General features: G+C 41.1%; 1 pseudogene; it reads right to left on the minus strand.

The window, feature by feature from the left end:
* Positions 1–5,809: 5,809 nt before the first annotated feature.
* LOC121852009 lies at positions 5,810–14,465 on the minus strand (annotated as a pseudogene).
* Between the last annotated feature and the right edge of the window lie 2,617 nt (positions 14,466–17,082).

Genomic DNA, 17,082 nt, shown 5'->3' on the forward strand with positions numbered 1-17,082 from the left:
ACACAAGGGCAGCGCACGCATAAATAATGGGGAGAAATTATTCAGCTATGCATCGCTATAAATACCAACATCTCCGTGTTGGGACGTATTAATATGCATTATCAAAGCCTTACCTTTTTAATGTGAATCCGATTTAGTCTTGTGCATTAACGGGACACACACGTCCAAACTCCAGACTGAAGACCCGTTTGCTTAGTCCATTATAGCGCTTTAGCTGCATTATAATAGCGTTGCTAGGGATACGAATGCAAACTTGGTTGGATTTTTAGAACGCACAATTGTTTCTTTGAAAGTCTGCGGGGTTCGCGGTTCCATGGAGTCATTCGTGCATTTCTTTTAAAACTATTGTCCGACCACTCTTTAAACATAGCCCAGCATTTGAGGTAACGCAAGTGCCTATACTTGGACGAGGGCGTTTTAGCGCTCACCATTAAACGTGTGCTTTCGTTTTGATATAGAGGCATTTCAAAACATACTCGTAAGTCAAAATACACAGCGTGTCCACGTTAGTTCGAGAAATTTGATGACAATTCATCTTCCAATTATCCCACCTCTTTAAAAACTAAATCTGTTTTTTTAAACATATTCTTTGTACAAAATGCGATGTTTTGTGTGTGCTCATAGTTCAGGCAAGGCTGATAAGTCAGATACTTATATGACCTCCTGTCCCAGGTACTAACTAAAGTGGCCCCTCGGGATAGAGTCATGCTGTCGGGTGACTTTAATGCCCGAGAGGGTCATGACGTAGGCACCTGGGCTGGATGATTGGAAGCATGGGCCAGATCAGCTCAGTAACGAGGGTAGGAGACTGCTAGACTTGTACGAAACCCATGGGCTTGTGATCACTAACACGCTGTTCTGGCATTGGCGCATCCACACAATGTCGTGGATGCATGCCGGGTCCAAGCAAGAACATTTGTTCGACTATATACTGACAGAATATCGGTAACGGACACTGTCCTTGACACCGGGACTTACTGTCAAGCTGATCTGCCCACTAGCCATAAACTTGTTAACTTTAAGATGCGCTTGCCATTCGTCCACTACGGTGGTGGGCATCCACCTCGGACTCAATTTTAAACCCACAATAGCATAGTCTCGGCTTACCGATTCAAGTTGCAAGGAACAATTTAATTATCGCTTACAACTGGGGTTGGCATCGTCTTCCCCTCCTCCAAATGCAGAGGGGGGATGAGTGAGGTTCGAGACTGTGGCTCATTCCGCTGTAATGGCTGCATTGGGTACGCGATTCAAACCCTGGCTGACGGAAGAGGTGTTCCAGCTATCTGATGGAGAGTGACAGGCTCACTCCCACCGTTTACAACATCCCAAATTGAAGAATAAGGAGGCTTACCGCAGCCTTTTCGCAGACCTTCGTACAGCCGTGCGGCGCTGCAAGGATGAGTGGTGGTTGTGGATTGCTAAGATGGAAAATGCCTCAGTAGCTCGTGATCACAAATCACTATTTAATTGCATCAAAAAAGTAACTTGCAGCACCATGCCTATTACCATCCTTTAGGGAAAGAACAGTGAAACCCATCTCCGACCCCCAGGCACAGGTCTGCAGGTTTATTGAGCATTTCTGTGATGTCTTGGGGGAAGGGGAATCCGTCAGCTCAGATAACATCATGGGGCAAGGTGGCGATGACCCTTCTTGGGCTGCCGTCCCTCAAATATTGAAAAAAAAAGACAGCCACCCCGTGAGTGGCTGGCTGATATGCCATCTGTTGAGAAAGTACGATGAAACATCCATAATCTGAGACGAGGAAAAAAACACGGGGCAGTAATGTTCTCCCAAGCGAATTGCCGAGGGAAGATCGTGTCGATTTGCAGACTGTCCTACATGACATAATCATAACTGTCTGGGCCACACAACGTGTCCCACAGGATTGTAAGGATGCCATGGTGGCCCCCCCTCTTTAAGAAGGGGTACTGTACTGATTGTAACAACCAGGGGTATATTTCTCCTAAGTGTGCCGGGAAAGGTCCTGGCAAGGATTGTTCAACATTGCCTTGCCAGACAAGCTGAGGAGAGGCTTGCAGAGCCCCGATGTGGTTTCACATTGGGGCTCTCCTCGCAGATTGTTGAAAGATCTGGACACAGTCCCATCGGTGAGATCCGGCTGACAAAGCTGCGTTGGCTGGGTCACGTAGCCCACATGCCCTGCCACCGCTTTTCCAAAGGGGCCGTCCATAAATGACGTCATGCGATTTTGGACGATTTTTGACCCCCCCCCCTCGTCGCACGGCGTCACAAAAAGTCAGACCCCCCTCAAATATGACGTCACAAAGCTCTGCCCCCCCCCAAAAAAAATACATGCTTCAAATCTTTTAAACTATTGTAATTGTAGTGCGTATTTAATGTGCCGCTGCACCCTGATGTTGTAGGAGAAAACATTTATTAAAAAGTATATTTAATTAAGTAGAACGTGTTGTCTATATGTATTTAAAGTTGCGCATTTTGATGTGACGTCACATCTCTCAACCCCCCCCCCCTCGTCACACATCGTCACAAATGTCTGAACCCCCCCCCCCCAGGTGCGTGACGTCATTTATGGACGGCCCAAGAGTTAATGTATGGCCGGATAGAAGCTCGTGAAGGACGCTCCTGCTCACAACAACGGGCAGAGCGCCAGGCGGGTTAAATGCAGCAAGTTGACACAGTGCAGAGCACAGTTCATGCATCTGCCAGTCATCTCAGTGAAGACATGAAGCATGGGTCTCTCCTACGATCTGCCAGCGAGCGTTTGACACTTCACGTGGCCTCAAAGTGCACCTAACCTGGCACAAGCGTCGTGGTTACGTTACCGCCAATTAGTGGCGAATGGCGGCTCTTGTAAATCGTTTCTCAGTATTATTTTGTTTTACTTATTATTTTGGAATAATTAACGTATACATGCAGCACCTTGCGACACACAAATACATGTGTATGCAGGGCAATAACGTAATATTTGCTTAATATGACAGACGGTGAGATGTTATGAGAAAATAATGAACATATTCTTCGGACGATAAAGATGCTCCCGAAAGCAAGACGCACCCATAACTTTGTGCCCGGTGTCAATAGTCATACAAATCTGGTGATTCATCGGATTAAAAGACATCCCCTTATAACCTGGAGAACAGGGTATTATTGCTGCATTCTTAGAATTACAACATCACATTCATCAATACGAATATAAATAATATCAATATTAATATAATAATGCCACGATCATGTTTACTAAACAAACTGAACAAGATACTGCAAGCGGCAACGTTCAGTTGTGTGTGCAGGACCAGCAGAGGAGCGCGCAACCACAGACCACTGTGGTTTGTTTCAGCGCCTGAGTTTTCCCATGTCACATTAACACATGGGTGTGCACTGGAAATAGCAGAGGTGGACAAAGTCATTGTTATGCAAGTCCAAGTCGAGTCTGAAGTCATCAAATTCATGACTCGAGTCTGACTCGAGTCCAAGTCACATGACTCGAGTCCACACCTCAGAGGTGGGACAAAGTCATTGTTATGCAAGTCCAAGTCGAGTCTGAAGTCATCAAATTCATGACTCGAGTCTGACTCGAGTCCAAGTCACATGACTCGAGTCCACACCTCTGGGAAATAGTATTGTTTGTCTTGGTTCTTTTTGCATAACGCTAGTTGTGAAATATATCACGCCAAATATTTAATGCATGGCTGTAAAAAACAAAAGAAGCGTGTCTTTTTTATTATTTCATTTCATGAATGTTAACTTTCCAAAACGTAACAGTCAGCAAGTTATTTTTGGCACAGACTATTCATCAGCCGTGTTTTTCCTGGCACATCCAGCACAAGTGAACACAGTGCATATTATTTCTCAGACACGGTGCCAAACTCGTGGAGTGAGATTAATTGGTTGCAGCATGCCCTGGCATGGTGTGCTCAAGAAATCATTTCAGAAATATATATATAAATTTCAGTTAATCAAATCTGGAATGTCTTGGTATGTTGTTTTGAAACTGGTATATACAGAGCATTGGCGCCGTGGATAAAGGTTAACAGATTCGTTTTACTTGAACGTCTTTAATAACAAAACAAAGTATTTCCTTTTCCCACACAGCAAATAATATAAAAATGCTCCTACTCAAATGGTATATTTTAAATATACAGTATACTACACATTGTTTAACAGCACTGTATCCAATTAGCTTTTGTCCCGTGAACTAAGTCAGGCATTAGTTGCAAAGTACTAAATCTGTATTGGCGATGTTTCATCAGTGGTTATCGAGTGACAACGTGTAATGTGCCAAGTTGTCGCTTAAAACACTTGCATATCGACTTATTTTAACACAATTAAGCCATTTAATGACGATGGGATTTATCTCAGCCAGAGTTGCGGTGTCATAGTTATATTGTTGCAATGATGCTATGAGACTTCAGGCAAAATAATCCCATCAAGGGCAAACAGAGTGATTATTCCAACTTGCAGAGAAGACATTAATTAAAACGGTGGGCATCGGTGTGCTTTATACAATTATACACTGGAATTGAGATATCTAAAATTATCTTTCCAATGCTGTGGGTAAGGAGAGTGTCGTTGCTTTGTGATGCACCATCGCTCTCTTGCACATTCATTATGCGTCTCGATGAAATTTGTGATTAATGTTTGTTTAGCCAATACTCAGTTCACAAGCATTCGTTCATTAACAGGACACTTTATTTTGCATCAAGAATAGTGTTTCAACGAGTGGAGTTACATCTCAGATTTTCACCCATGTGTCTGCATTATGGCAGCTGTAAGCCTTCTGTCAATCTTGGTATCTCACTGCCTCAACAGCTCTTTCTCTAAATTCATGTTTTAATTGGTCTACATGTATTTTTCCAATGCACCCAATGTTTGTACAGCACGGCATAATGGTATATACCCTATGCATGCGTGCAGTTGCATGTTAAGTTATATGGGAAAGTTTCACTAATCTATTATTTTTATCATTGGGGTGTGTCCAATGCTTCGATAGGTAATGTTTTTAATGTGAGGAAACTGAAAAGCCAGAGCAAAGGCTAACACTGGAAGGATCACACAGATAGGTTCATAAAAACATTTTCTATGCTGCCATCTGCTGGTCACCTGGTAGCCCAGCCAGTTTTGTAGTCTAATAAATCTTCGTGACCTACACCGACTCTTGACTTACAGGCATGTGCCACCATGGCTGACAATTTATGCTATTATAGTCAAGCCTTCAGCGTTAAATGCAAGCACATATATGCATGAAGTTATAACTCGCTATTAAGCTTTAATTACTGATATTCTCATAAAATGCAAATTACAAAAATACACAATACACAAGCGTTTATTTGTAAACATAGATTTTGAGGAACTATGCTTTAGGCTATAATTAATTGCACCCATAAAGTACTTTGAAATTCAAGGGTATTAAAAGATGCATCTTCTACCTCCAACCCACCAAGTCCAACCTTTGCATCCTCATCCCGTGAACTTCTAGATCATCCCATTTCCCAAGTATAGCGAGGGATAGGGATTCAACTCTAAAATAATGCACCTATTTTTTAAGGAATGTTTCCAATTAGGTAATTATTAATTCTGAATGTAAATTCCGCACTCTAAGTAAACCACGAAGTTACCTGCACTCAACAGAAAACATTGCCACGGCCAAAATGATCGCTTTGACTTTTCTGCTATGGTGACTTTAGCAGGGTGCTCTATTGACTGCAGTCAATAGAGCACCCTGGAACTCGCATTTGATAGAATCACTCCAAATTACAATTGGCACTCTGTGGACGCTGGATAGAGTGCAGACGCGTGGAGTGAAGGGGGGTGTCCAGGCTTGCATCACAATTTGATTCTTGTGGCGCACTGGAGGCCCGAGAAATGTGCTCGACAGCGGCAGATGTTTGGCGCCACACATTTCCCTCCATGCAGGCAACGTTTCCTGCACACAGCTTGGGGGGGGGGGGCAGAGGAATTAATGGCAACGGACATCATGTCAACGACAACTAATTACAATTGTCATTTAATTTGCAGATGCTCTAGCAAGTATGTTTGGCTGCCCGTGCAGCGCAAGGAGGCTGGATATTCTTTTTTTTCTCCACCTACCAATGATATTTAAATTGTCTCCTTGGTGTCTGTCATGTGATGAGACGAAGCAATATCCCTTCACTTATCTCGCAGCTAAGAATATAGCAACCCCTTTTTGTTTAGAAACAACCCTTGAAGACAATATCACAGAACTACTTGTGAAACTATTTTAATAGACCTTTTTATTCACAATATGGGAAGATAGTGTCTGTAACGTGTTTATCAAAACCGAGAGCTGGATTAAGTGACATTTAGGGGAAAAGATAGCAATATTATGATGGGGCTTTTGTATTTCACTAACTGTGCAGCCGACGCCATAAACGTAGAACACTTTATAACTCAGTTTAACCATGGACAGCTGCCCAGTCACCTTTGCAACCTTCTATACTAAGTTCTTATGATATTACCTGTACATAATTCGCACTAATGGCTGCGTTTCAGGACATCTGAGATGGTCAATATTATCTCTATTCATCGTTATCCTTTGTTCCACTAACCCACAAAGCGTTTGTGAAGGATTGTCACCCTATCATCCAACTCCCTCCCCCTTTGAAAGTGTATTTTTGTAAATTGTTTTTATTTTATATATATACTTACTTACTCACTCTTCGCTCCCTGTGGAGCATAAGGCCGCAACAAGGCCACGCCATGCCGGACGGTTATATATATAAATGGTGTGAATTCGAAAGAAAAATTCTGACATTCGGCAATATACACCATGATTGTATGTACGCACACACACAACTGTTTAACATGTTTAATTTTTTTAATAATTGAGCTCATATTTACTGTCATCCCTTAGTCTTGTTAATTAGTAAAAGTAATGCATACATCTAACCTTCACTTTAACTGAGTCCGATGTGACCTTTTCAGAATTTCAACATTTTGGCCACATCTTAAAAGTCCTATGCTGTGTATTTATCATAATGCACACAATGCTTATTCGTATACAACCAAAATATAGTCAAATGGCAGACTATGTAACGTAGATTTCAATGGGGAAAACGTTATTAAAGTACTATATATTATTGGAATTTGATAGCATTTTTTCTCACTGGATATAAAAGCATTCATTTACGGAGGCTCTTGTATGCTAGGAAGACACGCGTAGTCTGATTATAGTTTAAGTAATAATGAAATGATTAAAATCTCGCCAGACATTTTTGACACATGTAAGACACCGACCATTTCAGGTTTTTTTTATCCATGTGCAAACATTCCTTGAGCAGGCATATGGTTAATGTACAACTTCACTTTGGCAAGTAGAGAGTTATGTTACGATTGATGGAAAGCCCTAAATGAAAGCAGACATTCATATTTCCCTAATATCAACTCTCACTCTAAAATTTGCAATCAAGGAAGCTTTTTTCATGCAACAAATTTATATTGCCAGAGAAGGCATGAAAGAAATGTTTAACTTGAAATGGATCCATCTGCCACCAATGACCCAACCCCAAGTAGAGCACGTACATAAATGTTTCATTGCAGATTTTAGCAACATAGTCGACACATATCATTGTGCATAACGCTTGTGGTGAGATAAATACCATACGTAGAACAGGGGATTTTCATTATGCTAGCATGAAAAATTGCCTTTGCTTCACAGAATGTTTCCTTGTGAATTAAGAAGTGTGTAATGTGATATTTGGCGTTCTTAAACCAAACTACTATTTCCAGTTCAATCTATTAAACCAAAATAAGGACAAAGTTCTAACTAAAACTGTCCTAGCTAAACTTTTTAAATAAAAACATGTTTACATTATCAGCATATTACCAAACTAATGTGCAAAATCTGCAGCGAAACGTGTGCAAAGGAACAATTATTGCCCTACTATTTTTCACGGCAACAATTTATTCCACGACAAAATTACGATCCTGGGGTGCAAACACTGGAACATTGCGCTATAAACCCATTCACAAAAGGCTGAAAACTATTAGTAATATTATTATTAAACGTATGATGATCGTCTCAAAAACATTGTCCCCATTACACAGCCAAACTACATATTTATTTTATGAATGCCTTTGTTATGATTCGAATTGTCAAATGTTATAATTGTATGATGTTTTCTTCCATGCATTGCGTATAGCTGCGACATGTAAACGGGGAGCCCCTTTGTGTGCCTGGACAATATCGAGAGGCTCCACCCAGCAACTCACCACACCCTACACATTCGAGTTCAAAACACAAACATGACGTAATTCGTACATATTTAATAATGGATCTTCAACATTGTTCCGTCAAAAGATGTCCACTAAATATGATCTTCAAAAGCCATGGATGTATACAGGGTGCTATCGTTTTGAATGGAAAAAGAACGGATACCACACTAACATGATAACAAATGTATGTTAATAGCTTCAAAAAGTCAAAGAGTCTCCACTTGTACCCCTTCATTGTCAATACATGCCGGAGGCACATTTATTGTGTTATTGTTGCAAATTCTCACGAATGTTAAAAAATGTTTGAAGCACCCTGTACATATATAATGTTTTATTGGCAAGCAGGAAAACTTACCAATATGACATGCCCCACCCTCCCAGCCTGTAGGGCAGCTGCAGATGCCCGGAGAAACACAGCTCCCTCTGTTAAGGCAACCCTGGGGGCACACGGCTGCACGGGAGAGGAAATGTGGAAATGTAAACAACAATGTGCCTCATTCAAGGCCTTGCATGGATGTATACTTTACTATTTCAAACGCCGTCGTGAATTCATACTTAGCTTTTGCACATGTCTGTTTTTTTAGTTTTTAATTCAGTTCCATTTTTCCAATGAAATTCAAACTAATGGCCATGTGATGTTCCATAATGACGTGATACTTGATCTGAAGTGTGGTTTGCATACACATTTGAAAACAACACGACACAAATGTGCCCTGCATTCATTGAGGTTCACTAAACCAAAAATTGCAAATAACGATTGGGAGCCTTTGCAAATCACAGCACATGTTTCGTGTTTGATAACTCAATTGGTGCTGAAAAGTGAACTCGTAAATCATCAATTCAAAAAATCCTTAAAGGCAGTCAAATAAAAACAGCACTGTACTATCGACGATATGAGAGTTGTACTGAATAAGCCACGGATATGGCTGAACTATGTTTTAATTTTAGCACTTCCAGTATTTAATTTTTAACGATTGAAATGTATGTTTGATGTAATAGTTTGCTAAACGACCTATCAGTATGAATTACTACAACATGATATATATTTGATGGTAGAGATATCTTTCATCAAGAGTTAGTTGTTTTTTCTCACTGGAGCTTTTCTCAGATAAAATATACTAAACGTAATAGAATTTGAATGTTATGGCTGTGTTTGTATTTAAAACGTGCACATTGCATTGAGCAGGTGACTGAAAACAAAATATAACATTTCTGCCTTTTTAATTAAGGGTTTTTATCCTATCTAGACACCAGAATAAATTTGGGAAAATATGTACATGTGCATGATATTTTTTAAATGTTAGACTAAACTAAAAATTAAGAGGACGTGGATAAAACCTGCAATGACAACATGCCATTTAAAAGCTTTCCTTGCCTTTGTGATGTGAAGTTTGCCACCTATAATTGTATGCCTCCCATACTTGCTGAGAATAAATTATAGTGTGGCTTTTCTCGAAGAGTGCCAAGCAATTAACAGTGCACATCATCAGTGTCCTGCATCGGTGTTTATTGTTGCGGTATGCATATGTGGTGTGACATGTATTACTGCGAGTCCTTACCATCTATAATAAAGATTTCTGTAATAAGCAGATGTATGCATTGTTTTAGCCAATATTGGACCACAAATATCTGATCACATGATTCAGTAAACTGTTGGTATATTTGTATGTTCTTACATTGTTGGCTACGTTCATGTATAGGTTGTGTATGATGTATTGTAATGGCAAATGTATTTTTAAGTTTGTTAAGTTAATTACATGTATATTTACAAGTAAAAATCCGTCGCTAGAAAGTCAACAACTGGTTACGTTACAATGACAGCCATGGATTAGTATTACATCACATTTTCATTCGTATTTTTTCACATTTAGATTCTAATACATGAACGAATATCCAGACGTGACCAGTCACAGCACACATTTATGGATCATTCCACACCAAATCAATAATTATTAATCAAACGCATATGAGATGAAACCTGAATTGAATGACATTTCGTGGACAGCTTTGTGTTTGAAAAAGAAGGCTACCACCCAAAATATGCACCAATCGGACCTTCCGTTTTTCTCAGACAAAGGTCATCGGAGTTTGACCTGAACATTGCCACTTGGCCACCTTCCAGGCATTTTAACTTCCCCATGGCTATCGTCAAAAGGAGAGTCTGGTGTCATTTTAAGGCTTTTGAGAATTGCCTTTTTTTTTGGAACTAAGGACATTTTTTGACCTTGACATTGCCCAAATGGTGTAACTTCTGATTTTCTTCAATATATCACAATGTATCACACGTACTTGAACAGAATCCTTGTAAAGTTTGAAAGTGCGCACTTAAATACTTTAGGGTTATGATAATTGCTGATAAACGCAGTGTAGGGTGGAAAGGGACAATTTCAGCCTGATGGCACAGATTGCATAACTTGCACTTTCACCGCTCGTAGCAGGAACTCAACTTGAGTCAGTGGTTTTTACCTTCTTGGCATCGTGGACCAGCCCATCCGGACACGCAGGAGCACTTCACACTCGAGTGGACAGCACACACTGCCCTCCGTTCAGGCAGCCCCCCTCGCACACCGCTGACAAGGAGGGGAAAAGAGATAACACTTGTCAGCAAGACGTGAACGTGGATGTGCACAGCTGACATTAAATTACAATGATGTGCCCAAATAACAGTGTGCATGACCAGGGCCAGATTCCGTTTGAGCGGGGACCCAGGGCTGTTATAGTTTTGGCAGGGAGAGCCTCTTTGGATATTCAATGCATTGCCTTGTCTGTTTCACCACCACCATCCATGCCCTATGCCAAACACTCCCCTTGTTAATCACCTTGCCTATGTGAGTTCGGGTTTTTAATAAGAATGTCACACAGTGTATGACTTATAAAGCCAAATCAAAGTCAACATTAATAAAAAAAAAGATTTTTATTTCGGCACATAACTGGTAGTAATGCACATCGTGATGTTATCACTTTAATTACCAACTCATCAATATGACTTATTATAGCGCTTAATTTTTTTACTTTAACCATTATAATTCGTTTTTGGGGAGCACCTCAAAATTTGAGGCTCCACGCTGCACCCTCTAGAGCTTCTGCATTAAACGGATCCTCAATATGACCCGTGTAGTCTGAAATCATCGTTCATGGCACCGTGGTAGCACAGCGTCAACTCCATCGCCTGGTATGAAGGAGGCGTGAGTACGATCCCGACTCTGGCGCCTGCTGTATATTTGGAGTCTGCATGTGGTCGCGTGGATTTTTTTTCTTCGGGTTTCTCCGGATTTTCCCTACACATTTTGGAATCAACGTGCGTTTCGAGTATTTGGCTGCAATAAATTTCCACGTGATGATAAGCTGCCTTCGTTGAGCTATCATTTGTCGCCATGGTCGTTTCTGAAAAATAGTTACATAGCTAAGTGGCCTTACCTGGTCAAATAAAAAATAAAAACAGTTAAAGAAGAGTACCTTTGTGGCAGTAACGTCCACCAAATCCCGGCTGACATCGGCACTTTCCCGGGCGAAGGCACTCGCCTTCATTCTTGCACTTGGATAACATTGTGCTGCACTCACAATACAACATGCAATAATAACAACAACAATATCAATAATAAAGGTAATTAAGAATTCATAATAACAATAGTTAGAGCGATATTAAAATACGCCATTCAGATCAGCATGCCGGACTTAAGCAGGCAAAGCGTCGCCTAGAAAGAGCCATTGACAAAACAGCCAACAATGTACGATGCAATAGAGCAATAGTATAACAAAAATTAGACACCCGTTAAAAGTAAGGGTTTTTTTTCGTGTTATGTTGCACATGTTATACTATTCTGTATTATATGCCAACATGTGTGCTAAACTACACTTTCACTCCGTAAATTGTATGCCGAATTGCTGCTGAATAGTATTTTTTATCGCAAGACAAATACGTGATCAGGATTCTATTAAATTAAAATGAATTCGCCATGACGTCACTGACTGCACCTTGAACATGGAGAAGATTTTGGGAAGCACACAGTATGGCAGTTTACTGGCACTGCAATAAAAAAACACTAGTGGTCATAACTCGGGTGTAAGTCGTAAGTTGAAGCAACAGTGTGGGAACAAAACAAGCATGGACTCTTGCTAGATATGCACTTTATTGTTATAGTAACACGTTCACATCGGCAAAATATAACCACAAGGGTGTGTCGATTTGCCTTGCCTCGCTATTCAATGAATCGTGATTAAATGTTCGTGTTAATCTATGCTGTTAGATTGTAGTGAATGTAGCGGAGTTGCCCGGCCTCATTACATGCAACATTATTCAAATAAAAAAACAGCGATTCTTATACGCGAAATTTTGAAAAGTTAACGTATCATCAGGTTAAAAATAAAAAGTCATTCAGGATTCCGATATATATATTCTGTACGTGCAGTCTACACACAGGCATTACATACGTAGACTGTAGCCTAATGCTTTACACAAATGAGCAGATATGAGGTGGGACATGTGTATTGTGTGTTATGCGCCGAATTTAATTCATGACCGCACAAATGCAAACGTCTTTAAATTAGACTCTTTTAATGACAGAAACTGGCACGCGTGATCGATCCATACAATTAAAAAGGCTGCTTGCTGATCGCTAGTTGTCTATTTTTGTAATGTTAATAATTAATTACATGTCTGAAGGAAAGTTGGAAGAAATTAAAGAGGAAATTAAAGGCATCCTGGGTCTGACTGTTTAGACTCTTATTCGACGTTCAAGTCGTCAATTGTAATTACACAAACACGTGTCAGCCTGCTCTTAGTCACTCCACTGCTGGATGAAGACCTCAGCACACCGTGTTGGTCATGGGGGTAGGAGTAGGAATTGTATGATCATCCTTCAACCACACTGATCAACGAGCTGTTTGTGAAGGGATGTTCAGACGACTACTTTCAATGTATTCCACTCGCCACTTCTGTTCGAGCTGTGGCCGAGAAACAAAGTCATATCGCAGAGTTTACAACGCGATAACCAGTGCGGCACCCCTCATTGCGAATAACAACAATGCATACTGAGTGTCTTCATTCGTATACTCTCGCAATTTAATCCAGAAATGATTTAAAATGGTCATTTAAAGTTAAATTGTAAAAACTAAAATTACTATTTTTTTTTACCAGGTAAGGCGACCTCGCCACAAATGATAGCTCAACAAAGTGGCTAATCACGTGGAACTGTAAAGCAGCCAAATACTCGAAATTACTCGAAACGCGTGTTTATAAATGTGGAGGGGAAAAAAAACCGGAGGACCCGGGTAAAAATCCACGTGACCACGTGGAGAGAGACAGGGTCGGCATCGAACCCACGACCTCCTGTATACCAGACGAGTTAGTTAGGGCTAATGTAAAGTTTGCATAAGTTCAGCTTCCCAAGCAGTTAGACATGCATCAATGCGCATGCAGCTCACGGAGTGATCCATGCAATCTGTAGAGGAGGCCGACTCGTTTCAGAAAGTCATCTCCTCTCGGTCAGCGCGTCTCGTCTGACAGTCAAAATACCGAACTGGCAGCGCTCGCCCTCGTATCCCTTGCCGCAGAAGCAGGTGTCGTTGCGGATGCACAGCCCGTAGTGCCGACACGGTGGCTCGCACTTTGCCCTGGGATCAAACACAAAGGGGACACTCACGCCCCGCACGGCCTGGGAGGAGCCCTCCCGAGCTGCAGATGTCCCCACCGCCAAGAGCACGGCAGGAGGAGGATGAGCGTGATGATGAGATTATGACAACGACGACGATGATGATGACGGTGGTGAGAGAAGACGAAGGCGCCCAGAGGAGCGCCCTGAAGGTGGGGCAGTGAAGAGGAATGCATGCTGATGCCGGCGTGCGGGCAACTGGGTTTATTGTATTGTATGTGGCTCTGCGCGAACGCGTTGCAAGAGAGACCCACTGACGTGGTGCATAAGAGGGAGGAGAATGCATAGGGATGGGTTGCATGCGAGGGTGGTGTTGCCTGATTGGGCGGAGATGTTTATTGATAGCCCCTTACCATTGACATAATAATTTCGAGTTTTAGATTTTAGGGCATGGAAGATCAACGAGCATCACCATCGGCCATGATCAACCCACTGCTGGATTGTGGACTCGGGCAGCCATCGTCATCCCTCATGGTCACGTGACGCAACAACGCACTCAGCACAGACACAAGGGCCGATTTCATTGCTCCATCTCCGCAGTGGAAATATTCGCAGGTGGATTCTCTTCTTTGGCTGCCACTCAGTAGATTCTGCATCTTGTCCAACCCACTCACATTATTTTACTGTAAAAAAAAATATGTTTTTAACCTGTTATGTTCTCTAATCCATGTCGTTATCTTAATGGCTCTCATTGTAATCCCAAGCGTATATCTCTACATGCTTGTGTTTTTAGCCAATTATTCAATCCCCTTTAATGAACGGGGGACGGTCTGGACATTGGATCTCCCAAAGGCAGGAAACCAGCTATGAGCCTCACCCAGTGTGACACTGCTGATGCTGATTACATCACAAATCACCGTCAATCACCTCCAATCCAGTGGCACAAATAGTTGAGGCTTATTATTATTTTTCAATAACAACTCGTATCGGGTTATCCAATTCGTCGATTTATCGAACTGATGATAGTTGGTGAAGCAAAGGGAGCCATAACTGGTTCTGATATCATTCGCCACCGATAATAACCGCGGCTGCGAATGAAGCTCATGCAGCTGGGATCGCAGCCCGTTAACCACTGTACCACAGAAGGAACAAAACAAACACATTTTGGCCAATTGAACAAAATAACTAAGTTTTGAATATAAGCGATCGTCATTCCTCGTTTTTCCTTCTGATGACGATCGCTTGTGTTGTGATCGAAACGTCGTAGTTTTTTGTTATTATTTTTTTATATTTTCTTTGAACCTATCTACGTGACATTACCGAAAGACCTAAAGAATATGAATTCCTGCAGTCACAAAAGCTTGAAGTCAAGATTTGAGTTTTGAATGCTTTTCTGGACGGTAATGATGCTACATTTAGGCATAATTCCAAAATATGTACTGCCATAACCCAATGGTACACCTACTTTTGCATTGCTAACAAGGCCGTAGCCATGGAGTCAACATTGGGGGGACCAAATCTTCCAGGGGGTCTGGGTCCCGCCCCAGAAAAAAAAATCTAAATTTGAAAACGAACTTCGTGCCATTTCCTGCCTAAAAATTAAAAAAATTCACTAACACATGGATGGACTTTTTTATTTACAATAATGTCTAATAGTGTATTGTATTACATTGCTCTGTTTTTTCTTTTTTACATTTCTTGTTTCATTGTATGTAATGGCAGAGATTAGGGATTAATAAAGTACAACCATAGCCACAATCATATAAACAGAAATATATTTAATAGCAATATATTGGGGGGGACATTTTGAGCATATTTGAATATTGGGGGGATGTGTCCCCCCCAATATATATTATAATTACGGCCTTGATTGCTAAAATGCATAAAACCTTACTGCACATAAAACAAATCTCACCCAGTTGTTGTAAGATTTTTCTCCTCTTTCTGTACTTCTCGGTCTCTCTGCCCTACACACGCAATGCGGTCTTTATACTTCAATACCTCTCAATCACCCTTTTATCTAATTCCCCAGAATGTAATTGCAAAACAGCTGCACATGTGAGCTCCATGTTCAGTGAATTACAAAGAAACAGCCAAACACATAATACTGTAAGAGAGAGAGAGACCTTATGGGCTATTTTCCTCCTGAATTGGATGTATCCACCAAAACTACGTGCATTGAAAATAGGATACACAGGCACAATTCACCTTGTTGGAGATGCCTGATTTGAACAGACACACATATATAAATCTGTGTTTGGCTGTCTACACAAACTATAGGTATTCTAGACCAGACAGTTCTTGGAATAGTTTTAAATGTTTTCCAGTAAATAAACAAAAGCATGGGACGTGACTTATTTAGCATGCATTCACAGTTCAAAGGTTTGGGCAGTCCTCACTAAATGGAGTGTCAAAATAGATCAGCCTGGGTATAAATGGCGTATTACATCATCTCAAATACCACTATAGATTAATTCATCTCGTCAAGTTACCACATAGGTCCAGTCAAATACCCCCTTGATTCCATGCCCAGGAAAATCTATAAAACATGTGATATATATGTAAACCGTAATTTTTCTCTTTCAATCCAACACAATGCCCTTCTATGTATGTGCATTTAAGAGCACATGCTTTGGAGGTATACCATTACATCTACAATGGGCATGATCACACTTGTACTACTGCTCGAAAATAAATCGAGTGGTAGTACGAGTGTGACATGCTCTCTGTGCAAATGTCAAATAGTTAATTTCATGGCACATTTGGTTCATGGATTTTTTTAACAGAAATTTTGGATTTAACTTATTCTCAAATACGTATTGCATAGACTTCCAATGGCACCTTCCTTATGCTTAAGAATTGTGTAAAACTCCCCAGAAGCCAGAAAACTGAAAAACAGTAAAAATGTTCGCTCTACAAAGCCCATACTCACTCGACCTTTGCGTTACCTCTGTTCACATGGCCACTTCACATTTTACAAAGCCCAGTATCTCACATATCGGCATGGCTCGTCACTAGGGCCGCATCATTTGAACGCCGTTTCAAATTATTATTATTTCTATATGTATATCCAGAAAATGTGTCACCTTCTCGCTGGTGGAGTGCCTTAATGAGGCGGCGCCTGAGTCAGAGAGGTGGTTTCCCGGATGGCACCCCCCCTCCTCCCTTTCAAAAACACCAAGAGTCTGCACGTGCAGACATGCTCACGGAAGTGCGGTGCGCTCTTATTATTTTCGTCCATTTGTTTCCCCCTGCCTTGGCCCATGGCACGAT

This window comes from Callorhinchus milii, unplaced genomic scaffold (genome assembly GCF_018977255.1).
Source record: "Callorhinchus milii isolate IMCB2004 unplaced genomic scaffold, IMCB_Cmil_1.0 Scaffold322, whole genome shotgun sequence".
NCBI classification, from domain to species: Eukaryota; Metazoa; Chordata; class Chondrichthyes; order Chimaeriformes; family Callorhinchidae; genus Callorhinchus; species Callorhinchus milii.